The sequence below is a fragment of the Aegilops tauschii genome, chromosome 6 (genome assembly GCF_002575655.3).
Source record: "Aegilops tauschii subsp. strangulata cultivar AL8/78 chromosome 6, Aet v6.0, whole genome shotgun sequence".
Taxonomy (NCBI): Eukaryota; Viridiplantae; Streptophyta; class Magnoliopsida; order Poales; family Poaceae; genus Aegilops; species Aegilops tauschii.
Window position 1 is genome coordinate 12,037,283 of NC_053040.3, and position 12,433 is coordinate 12,049,715.

The window sequence follows — 12,433 nt, forward strand, 5'->3', positions numbered from 1 at the left end:
GTCTCCATTCCACCCCAGTGAACTCTTTTCAGATATTGGCAAAACCACTTTGCTAATACATCTAATGCATATTTCTTACTTTGTTCATCGAGCCAAGGAACACATGCATGTCAAGAATTTGGAGGCATATCGCATTGAACTTTTTCCTGATATTATATATCGCATGTTATCAACAGAAAATCAAAATAATATAATTTTTATTCCATTTATAATCTATCATTTGATTTTCTATATAACTATCTCAGATATAACAGTGTTTATAAGGAACCAAATAAGAATATCCTTTCATTTTGAAGCCAATTTACTGCCATCTTTTATCTTTTATCTCAAATTTCATATAGAGAAAATATTAAATGTTTTAAAATCCAATACACATTTTTGGTACAAGCTTGAACACCGATCTAGTTGACTCTGAGTTTCGATCTGGATACATATTGAAAGTGGGAGCAATTAGCTAGAGTAGCTCCATGCAGAGCATTGTAGACATATAAATTTGCAAAATACATACAGATCTGAATGTGACAGACCTATTGACTGAACCTCTCTCACAAGCAAAACATAATCACACCTTAGTACTCTATGGGTGTTAATCACATGTCGATGTGAACTAGATTATTGACTCTAGTAAACTCTTTGGGTGTTGGTCACATGGCGATGTGAACTATGGGTGTTAAATCACATGACGATGTGAACTAAGTTATTGACTCTTGTGCAAGTGGGAGACTGAAAGAAATATGACCTAGAGGCAATAATAAAGTTGTTATTTTATATTTCCTTATTCATGATAAAGGTTTATTATTCATTATAGAATTGTATTGATCGGAAACTTAAATACATGTGTCAATACATAAACAAACACCATCTATATCTATCTAACTATCTATACCTCTATACCTATACTAACTAGTAGAATGCCCGTGCGTTGCTACGGGCTACAATGCATATAAATATTTCTTATTATACCATGGGAAAAGTGCATAAAGCTAGAAATCAAGCAAAAAGAAAAGAGTTCACACTGAAGATTATCAACACAAAAAGCATGTATAACACTTCAGATTTAATTAGTGCTGAATAAGTAGTTCCCTTTTCATTTGTATTAGGTGTTTATCTATAGAGTATTTCATTTTTCTGACTGGAATCTTTCGGACACTATTAGTGAGAATCATCGCACACTTTATCAGCCAGGTATGAAGTTTATGACACAGTGAACCAACATCATCACAGGACTTACAACATGTGCATCCATGTTGTGGAGGATGACCTCCATGTCTAACGAATTGTTGAAGATGGAGCCCTGCGCCTCCAGCTTGTGGCGCAGCGGCGAGTAGTTCACCAGGTTGCCGTTGTGCTCCACGGCGAGCTGCCCGAACCGGTGCCCGGTAAGGAACGGCAACACCTTGCACAGCTGGCGTCGCCACCTAAGGTGGAGTGGCAGATGTGGCCAATGGTGGCCTGGCCAGGGAGGCTATGTAGGTCTTGGATCCCTGAACACGTCGCTGACAAGCCCCAGGCCCGTGATGGATTTGAGCTTGTCAAGAATCAACTCAACTAAAAACTTCATTCAGCTTTATATATACATGATCATATATGGGCAATGCAAAAAAGAATTTGAATAAAGATATATATGGTATAGTTTAGTGTTACAGTCAATACACATTGAATTGCCCATAAAATATTCCTCCATGTCTACCTTCTATACATTGCTCGTGCATGGTCAAAAACCTAATGCTTGCTATAATGTATGTATTCACCGGAAAAAAAAACTATCTTGAATTTCTTCTGCATGTTTGAGGCAAAATTAAAACCATCATTATTATCCAATTCAAGTGCACTGCATGTCTGCATGAAGACAATAGTCATGGTTAAAGCATGCCACTATAAAATTTGCACAATAATAGAATAAATGTATGCAATAGAATAACAGATGAGAACCCAAACGGCAAAAGTCCCAAGCTTCAATGTATCAAATGAAACTTCAAATCACATACTTGTGTCAAGCTAAATTAACAACATAAACTATTATTAAGTGATATAGAAAAAAAATTAAAAGAAAACATGTTTATACTGAATACTATGCAATGCAGCTGCCCTGTAATTAGATAAAGCGATCAATTTATATGTACAGTTTATATATACAATTATTAAGCACGGGAAGCAACCCTTATTCCTCCTCTTTCATGCCATTCAAAGGTAACCATATCGATCAGCGAAGGGCCAATTAGTCAGCCACTAAAACAGAATAAATATTCACCAGGTAATAAAACATATTTGAATTAATGGAAAATGAGAGAGAAGAGGGGGGAAAAGGACTTAAATATATGTCAAAGGAAACGAAAAAAAAAATCACCTTTCACTACCTTCAATGTTGAAGTTTCTTCATAATGCCTAAAGACTGAAATCAAGGTTATTGATTTAACACAACATGCCCATATTAGTGACCATGTAAGCTTCAAGGTTTAAAACCTGTAAGAAACCCCTTAAAGTATAAGTGTGAATGGAAGAGAAAATGTGTGGAACTTTCTTGCCTATGTCAAGTCATCGCAACTTGAGGATGCTAATGTATGATCCGCGTCTTTGAAGGGACAAAGGAAACGTCTGCTGCGCAACGCATCAGCAGCAACACTATACCATCATAATCTTATTCAATTTAACACGCGGAAGAACAGTAGGCTTGTAGATGTTTATACTTATGTCAAAGTATTAAGCAATGGGTGTGCAATACAACATGGAGGCATTTCACAGCTATATTTCGCTTGCCTAAATTATGCGATGTTATTTGCTGCGCCTATTATATGTTCGGAGCTGAGCTGTTGTGGCATGGCAGACATGCCGCTGACTCGCTTGAACACCTCTATTTCCATCCACCGGCATATATCATAGGCAACGATGATCTGCATAGGCACATCAGTTGACAACACCCACACAACCACATCAGTTCGGAGGGAGAGGAAGACGCCAAGACCTACTCTTAGTGTCCATGTTAGTAATTCGCATCTCTGTTTTACCTTCCTCATCGTCAAAATTAATGCTAGTAATTTGCTTCCATCTCTATATACACATGTCGGTGTATATCTAACTTGGGATCATCTAATATTTAAGCATGTGCTCCTACAAATACAAAAGATCTCAAACAATGGTTGATGCCAAGAACATGAATCACTCACTTGAAATCAAACAAGCAATCTGCAGTTTATTTGTCCCTTCAATACTTTGAAGGGTTACCTTTGTTACCTGCACAAAGGAGCTTTACATACCCGAGAGAACATCATGTTAGTCATAGCAAATAAAGGCAAACATTTCTCTTTCTTGCTTGCTGACCACCACTGCTCGCACCATCCCAAAGTCCGTAGTTTCAGTCGTGATCAAGTCTAACTGCTATGGTTACCCTGCTGGACATGTAAATAGAATAAATGAAAAATGCTTAACCGCTAATATATTGGCAGTCTGCTAGTATTTATCAGCTCATAGCATTATATTTTGGATGACAAGTGTATTTGACTGAACATGAAATGTACTGAATAACAGAGTCCAAGTATGTATGCTTAAGCAGAACTATCTAGTCATATTAAATATCTTTTAATCACGAAAGGTACCAAGGCATACATAAAGATTGTAACCGATAAAAACAAGTTTTCCCCTTGGCCTCGGCATCTGACTCATTAGGTATATATTATTTACCGATAAAAGAAAGTCAAAAAGCTTCAAAGGAAGCTGATAACTGAGCCATGGAAACTACCGGCATGCATAGATCAAACGATACCAGATTATCTTAATATGAACCCTGGCATTAGTAAAGTACATCAAATTTCTATTTTTACGTGGCGGCAGAATGTACAATGCATTACTTGAAATCAAACAAGCAAACTATAGGTAATTCTTTATGTCCCTTGAATACTTGAATTGTTACCTTTGTTACCTGCACAAAGAAGCTGTTTAGATACCAAAACAACACATAAGAAATATATATATTGCAAAGAAAGGAAAACATTTCTCTTACTTGCTTTATGACTACCACTCCTCGCACCATCCCAAAGTTCTTGGTTTCAGTCGTGATCCAATCTAACTGCTATAGCTACCCTGCTGGACATGCAAACAGGATAAATGAAAAATTCTTAACCACTAATACATTGGCAGTCTGCCAGTATTTATCAGCTCAGCGCATTGACACTATTGATGTTCAGTACGACGACTGTAGTTGACAGAACAAGAAATGTACCCAATAACAGAGTCCAGATATGTATGCTTAAACAAAACCATCTAACCATACTATATATCTTCTAATCATGAAAGGTACCAGCTCATACATAATTCCCAGATTCAACCACAAGGAAGAAAAGCCGAAGACTGAAATAGCGCATACATAATACCTAGAATCAAGCAAAAGGAGTAAACTTAAGACCAAAGATTATAAAGGCAATAAATATACCGGAAACATCAAAATGAACTACCCAAGGGCTACCTCACCATTGCCTATGGTCGATGTTGTGGTCTCTTAAATCCTGTCACCGGCGAGGAGATCGAGCTCCTTCCTCTGCCCAACAACTGGTACCCACACAGACTCGTGCTCGGGCTGAACCCAAGGCTTGATGACTACACCGTTGTGGCCATTTGCGACCATGGCAATGTCACCAAGGTCACCTACATGACGAGCGGGGACACGGAGTGGACGCTCTACAGAGGGAACATGAAAGATGTATATTAAAGGCAACCAACTATAACTAATTCTGACATGCCCATTTTCTTCTTAATCTCTGATGCTCATATCCTATCGATGTAAACTGCTTTCATTTAAAGCATAGTCAGAGAGCTGCTGACATACGAATAAAGATTACAAAGTTAATGAAAAACTACCATTTCAGCAAATGTCATGCTTATTTAAGGAATGATACCGTCGAAGCGTGTTGCTTTCTAGCTTGCCACTTGGACCATGGTTGCATCAGTTCAATGGGCTTCCTTTTGCTTTCCCTGGAATGTTGGGAAATTAAAAGGTGAGGATAATTGGATTAACAAATGTAAGATGCTACCATAGATACTACTTAGGAAAAAAAGCATCTCGTGTTTAACCTTGTCAAGTTGGAGACTGAATGGACAGAAGGCTCGGTTGATTCCGTCCGTTCTCTTTTAACTCCTCTCGTGGTCGACTGCCCTTGCCTATTTCAACTCAAACACCATCACCATGTTTTTACAACAACAACAACATTGTCCTTCCATATTGAAGATCTCCGGGAGGTCCATATCCTCATCCTGTCCTTCCAATTTGATGATCTCATCCGAAGCGACCTATGAGTCGTTCACGGCGCTAGGTGTAGCGTCGTCCTGCGAATGTATTCTAAAAGTAAAAGAACATGTTTTCCTTGAAGAGAAAAGAGCCAACACACAGTTGAGTTGGATATTCAAGAAAAATAGTACTACCCCTGTTCCTAAATATAAGACATAGTATATTATAACCAAACATCTCTTAAGCAACACTATACAAATGTATTCTCAAAGTTGTATCAATTAATCTTGTACTTGATCAGGGCTACGAGTTGTCAATTCACAATTATAATAGTTGTGTAGTTGCAGAGTTGCTCCATTCAAGTATCTGTAGAATTAGATGTGCAACCAAAAGGGAATCCATACATTAGGCAATTGTAATTCAGAAAACTAAAAAATAGTTCTTGGCTGCACCATGTACAATGCCCCATCCAGCCTAACTTTGCTGAACTCGGTAATCAAATTATTATAATTATAAAAAAGTTAACAAATTAGATATCTCAAAAGACTGGGCGAGGTTTGGCTCATCTCGCCTCCCTCCCTACTGACTACATCCAATTCCACTCATCACAACGTTGCCATCCTTACATTTGGCAAGCCACAGAGTTGTGGTGTAATTCAAGTTTCCTATGTGCATATGGAATAGAAGTACTTGAATCAAAGAGCGGTATAACAATGTAGCTCTTTCACCATTCTACAAGAAAAATATAGTTGTTTCACAAATCCAAGCATATTTTCTTTTTGTGTGCAAGGAAGTTAAAACAATTTACAATTAATAGATGGGTAAATGGTTTGGGATTTTGCAAGAAGAAAAAACTACAATAGTAGAACTTACATAGACAAAACTGCAGATCTTCTCTTACTGTCCTCTTCATATACAACGATAATTCGTAACAAAACACAACACAAGATCTCCTAAAGATAAACAGATGTTCTTCAGTACCAAGCCATACATGTAGGCCGCCGTCGCTTACCTGCTTTCATCTACCTGCTCCTCCTGCCGCCTCCAGCCGTCCGCTGCCACTCGCCGTTGCATTGCAACGTTTTGTTTTGTATTCATTGTCCTGGACACCACTTAAATATGTATGCATTTACAATGCACGCACCTAGTCCTCCTATATCTTTAAAGAAATACAGTAAAAAATCAGTAAAATGAATGCAGTGTGCATCAACATAATAACTCATTAATAAATAGCTCTATGAACTCGAAAAAGGAATGTGGACATTCAATTGTAAGGCTGTGTCTCCTTGAGTTCATTTGATATACGGGCAGAGTATGCTTTACAACTATTTACAGGCTCATTTCGTTGTAGTGGCAACCCAATGCGTGAATTTCTTTTTGTCCTTAGACACTTAAATCATGCTATTTAACCAAAATACAGTTACATCTCTATATTAGTTAATTCACTGCATTAAAAGAAACAAATGTGAAACATATGCAGTGATGAATTACCTGAAGCATACTCCATATATCTTCTTATTTTCTGCTGTACACATCATCCTCTTTTCTGCTCTTTTATTTTTCATCTTAAAGTAACAACTTGAACACCGCAAATTTTATACTCTACTTCCTTCTCGATCTGCATGATAGCATCCAAATCCAAAGGTCCAACCTCCTACGATCTAGAATGAAACATGCAATTTGGCCATGTCAATTGTTCTGTCCGACAAACCAATGGAACATGGAGACATCAGTTATGTTTGGGCGTTGTTCTTCCATTGATATTGTGGCCTGCACAAAAGAGAAAAACGCATGCTGAAAATATGATTAGGCTGCTGGCATGAATGGCGCAAATTTGCAGTGATCTGGTTGCGTCACGAAGATGTGGAAAGCCGGCGTCAAAGTGCAGGGAGGCAGCCCGCGGGCAGTTGGGGAGTCTGATAATGGAGTGCAGAGAGGCGGACGCCTCAGGAGTCGATAAGGAGTCGGCGTCGTCGGGCCGCTGACGTTGAGATGGCATGGCGAGGGTGCCGATGGGGATCCAGAGAGATAGAAGACGAAGCAGCGGCGACGGCCCTCGATGGAAAAGGGGGAAAGCGGAGGTCGGGATTGACGTACATGGGCCTCGAAATACATGTGTTCGTCCTCCAAAAAAGGCAAGGCCGGCACGGTCTCCTCCAATCAGGGCAACACGACCACGCCCTTGGGGATCCGCGACGACGGCGGCGGCGTCCCTGGGGATTCGCGGCGGCGTGCGGCGTCCCTAGGGATTCGCAGCGGCGGCGGCGGTGTGCGGTGACCTAGGATTCGGCGGCGGCTGCCGCACTGGTGGCGGACAAGGGAGGTCGAGGGAGGGGCGGTGGTACGGGGCAAATTGATTTTTTTTTCTTGTGCAATTTTTTTTACATAGATAAAAACCAATGGTATGAGATGGTGGGAGGTGGGACGAAAAAAAACCAGACAAAAAAAAACCAAACGAAAATGATGGGACTATTCAACCAACTCGTCCACTAGGAGTACATAGATAAAAACTAATGGTATGAGATGGTGGGAGGTGGGACGAAAAAAAACCAGACGAAAATGGTGGGACTATTCAACCAACTCGTCCACTAGGAGTAGAGATTACATATTCCCAAGAAATTACCACGTTAATTAGAAATTAGGAGCTGTTTATCTGGTGGGACCAAGTTATAACGGTGTAGATTACATCTAACAAAGAAAAACAATAGATGCCAGAAGAATCGGATTTTAAAGTATTCTGTCGTCCCTCCCTTCTTTTTTCTCTCCCCACGATGGAAAGTATTGCATCTGTCTGTCTCTCTCCCCCGTGGAACCTTCCTCTCCACTATTTCCATCTAATCCCCATGGAACTAATCCATCGTCCTTTCCTCTCTCGAATCCCTCTCCCACATAGTATAGAAACCAAACTAATGTAAACCAAGCAGGGCATGGATCTAAAAAAAACAAGCGGGGCGATGGATCTGGCGTGGTAAGGAGGCTTACTGCCTCAAATTTGTTTTATCGATCTAGATCTGATTCGTTCCTAAAACTATTTTGCATTAATTACATTCTTTGACGTTCTGCCATCCTATTTTTATAATTTCGATTCTGATTAAATTGTTTTGCATCTCTCTTGTGATCTGGTTGTGCTCGAATTCAACCTAATCACGATTTGGATCAAACCCTCAATCTTCTGACGTGCAATTTCAGGTTGTGCTCGAATTCAACCTAATCATGATTTGGATCAAACTCATAATCTTCTGACGTACAATTTCTGGATGCCTCATCGAGATCGGACCGGAGCACACTATGCCCATCAGGTGTACTTATAATTAATATCTCTTGACTATATATGATTCCCTCGGGAGGCACAAGTTTTCTAACGCCCTAGCCCCAGTTTCCCAGGTCACATCTCTCCCAGGTGCATGGGCAGCCGTCGCACAAGAAACTGTTTCAATTGCAGACTACATGCTCAGATCCATGCCATAGCATATAAATCATGTACGCCATGGATGCATGCATAAATATGTACAGTTGTGTAACCTGATCAGCAAGCTAGGACGTCAGACAGGTAAGTATTCATTGGTGCAATCATATCTTTCAACAAATGTATAGATCTTCCACTGCCACGTTTATCTTCTATTCTCCACCACATGGAAGTGGAATATTTGTAAAACTTGTGCTGGGATAAGCTGGTCAATGCAAGTTAGCAAAGCGTCAGAGAAAAATAGACAACTGACGGGTTCTCAAAGATTGATGATACTGTGATTCATATTGAGTGAGTATATCGAAAGGAAGTAAATGAGTACAGATACCATGGTTGCTAATAGTTACAACTCTTCGAATATACAGGGATAGAATATTTAGTTTCTACACTACGGGGTGGGAAGGTCAACAAAATTGATGTGTATTCTTTTTGTCGTGTACTGTCATAGTAACATCAAAAACTGTCCGATATTTTATATTTGTGTATTTCGTATTAAAAGGAAATAAGTAATGCTATATGTGTACATTTATTTTATAAGAAAGTTAATATCAAGTGCATACAAAGTAATCGCTGTCATATATAGGTGCAAACAGAGTTTATGTCGATTTGAATACCATCAGCTAATCGTGTATCTTTCTGTCTCCTGTGAAGATGGGGGTGAAACATAAATTGGTTAGCAAACAGGGGAAAGAGAGATCAAAGTAAAGACTTCACAGCTCCTATGGAGATGAGGCGCCGATTTTCTCTATGAGAAAGCATAATCCGGAGAGATATCAATTGTAGCACTAAATTTTTATATGCACTGAACACCGAGCAGAACTCTCTGATTGAAGAATGAGCATGCATGCTCTTAGCTTATTTCCTTGGAACAATGACGTAAGATGATTCCTTAATTTTGATTTTGATTTGGTGCAAACATACAGATACAATTCAATAAGTTAATAGCAAATCCATATGCCATGATATAAAATATATGTTTGTAGAAGCTCTATGTTAGGAGCTCCTTCCAATTAAAAAGATGTTGAAGTAACTTGCATGTATTTTTTGTTCTAGGTTAAACATAACAATACATCACCAGCCAGAACCTAACAACTCATCAACTTAGTTATGACGCTATCCTAACTGTTAAGAGAAATAACTGAAGAAGATGCAGATTATCATCCGGATGAGCTCTACAAAAAGCTGGTACATGACAATGTCTGTGTGCTGGAACGAGAAACTCACACACTAACAAAGGTACGGTCTCTGATGGTATGGTCTCTGATGTTAGACAAGCTATGATCTGTGATGCTAATCTTGCATGTTCAGATCTGCTAGAATCAAATTTGCTCAAAATATTCTATGGTGTATCAGTAACATGCCCTTCTATTACATGTTCTTCGGTGAGGATTAATAACATGCCCTTCTATTACCATCAAATTAGTCTATGTTGTATTAATAACATGCTATGGTCTCTATGGTGTATTAATCCTCACTCAAGAACACATAATAGAAGTATTGTATTGAATACCTGAAATAAAAATTTATATTTATCAGCAAAATACCTATACTAATTCTAGACTCCTTATAAATTCCCACGTTAATAAGATTTTACGAGCCGTTAATCTAGTGGGACCGAGTTATTACAGTGTAGATCAACCCATACAATTCTCGGTTGAAATTTTGATCAATTGTGCACACAAAAAAAACAATCTGAAGCCCACAATTGTTCGTTTTGTTAAAATAGAATCCAGCTAATACACGTTTCTTACCAATCCATCGATCCTTTCCTCCTCTAATTAAAGTATAATCTCTATCTATTTAAAAAAAGACATCCATATCTTTTCTTTCCTCCAACTCCTTCCTTAATTATAAGAAATCTGTATCTACACCTTTTCTCCAGCTCCTTCCATAAAAACAAGGACGCCGATAACGGCCACACGTGTGGCATATACGACATGCGCCCACACACCATGTGTGGTGTGAGCAGGAGGCAGCCCACACGGGCTGTGTGTGAGCGGATATTAGAATTGCCCACACGTGTGGGCGCGGCTACTTCGTGCCACACGCTTAACAAGTACTACTCATCTCCACCCCGTGCGTGTGGCACGAAGCAAAAATGCCCACACGTCCTGACGCAACTACGTTAGGTACCCCGCGGGATGACGATTTAGTTGCCATCCTGGTTGGCAGATGTAGTTATCTGGGATGGCAAGTGTAGTTGTAAAAGCATGGCAACTCTATCTGTTTTGGTTAACTATAGTTGCCATGTCTAATTTATGGCAGTTGCCGCGTGTAATCAAACCGTAGTTGCCGTGTGTGATTAACTACTTGCCACATATGGTCAAAACAGTAGTTGCCATATGTGTTTACCTAGTTGCCACGTGTGGTCCAACCATAGTTGCCATGTATTGTTAATCACAGTGTCCATATGTGTTTATCTGGTTGCCACGTACGCGCAACTGCAGTTGCCGTGTAGCAAAGAATCACAGTTGCCATGTGTGTACCGAGTTGCCACGTTCGCGTAACTGCAGTTGCCGTGTAGCAAAGAATCACAGTTGCCATGTGTGTGTACCGAGTTGCCACGTTCGCGTAACTGCAGTTGCCATCCACAAGGTAGGAGTGTCGTGTGGGCGAAAAGCAGTTCGCCCACACGCGCATGACCTAGGTGGTGGTTGTGTGGGCGAAAAGCAGTTCGCCCACACAACGCAGCCGGCAAACAGCGTGGTGCGGGCGTGTGGGCAAACTCTCCAACGCCCACACACCAGCCCCGTTCTACATGGCACACCAAATCCACCTTTTCGTGTCAAGATTCGTGCAAAAGACAGTGAACAACGATCCAGGCGTGTGGGCGAGTTGGGTAACGCCCACACATGTGGGCGTTAGTGTTTTCGATTATAGACAATTAATTTATTTACACCTCAACACCAAATCCACACGTATCGGCTACTCCAGAACGCAGTATAGCTTCTGATGGTTCTCAATTAATTTACACCTCAACACGGTGGTTCTGGACAACAAGAAAAGTGTATCATGTTATATTTTCCATAAGAAGATCTCATGCCTTAAACTTAGTAGATTGACAGTGTCGCCGCAGCCAAGTCACGTAGACACGAGAAAGCTCAAGACCCATCTATCCGACAGCAGGCACGTTCAGACTTTGGGCACGTAATTGGAAGTTTTACAAAGGATGAATGTATAAGCGCTATAAGGCGAAGAACTATACTTCACCGGCAAGGGGCCTGTCCGGATGGCTGAGCTGTACATATATTGTGTCTTATTTGGTTCTTACTACTGTAACTCACAAACATACATGCTACTAATATCTGTCTGATGTCTCCTTAATTTCTTTCCAGATCAATAAGTTACATTGCGTCACAATCAAGGACGAATGCATAAGATTGTGACAATCGATGCTTCATGAGCTACCCTGTTTGTAACTAATGTTAGACTGGGAAATTACTAGATAAAAATAACATGTGAATTTCTCTGACTTAAATTGTTCTTTGGAAAATGCATGTCTGCTTATAAGTATCTAGAGTTGTATAAAGCCAGTGGCTAAAAGTTATTAATGACCTTGATGTGCATTCATATGCCGGATGGCTCAAAAGTACGGGAGGATACAAATGGCAGGGTCCTAAAACAAATTGTAGAAGAACAATATACGGAGCACTTATCGTGTTCAGTCAACAAAAATGCAACCTATTGTCACTTGGTCTATACATAAATGGGCAAGACCATTTGTGTCCTAATACAATCACCTATGTAGT

General features: G+C 39.9%; 1 long non-coding RNA gene across 5 annotated transcripts; it reads right to left on the bottom strand.

Annotated features, from left to right (window-relative positions):
- Positions 1-1,481: 1,481 nt before the first annotated feature.
- Positions 1,482-7,552, bottom strand: LOC120967289 (uncharacterized). Of its 5 annotated transcripts, none has more exons than XR_012186981.1 (6): positions 7,316-7,552; positions 6,710-6,988; positions 6,231-6,377; positions 5,065-5,316; positions 4,465-4,965; positions 1,482-4,077 (listed from the first exon to the last, which is right to left on the bottom strand). It is a non-coding gene; the product is annotated as an uncharacterized lncRNA (long non-coding RNA). The 5 variants fall into 5 exon arrangements; XR_012186980.1 differs by having other exon boundaries at positions 4,465-4,671; positions 4,890-4,965; positions 6,710-7,552; XR_012186979.1 differs by having other exon boundaries at positions 4,465-4,671; positions 4,852-4,965; positions 6,710-7,552.
- Positions 7,553-12,433: the final 4,881 nt, after the last annotated feature.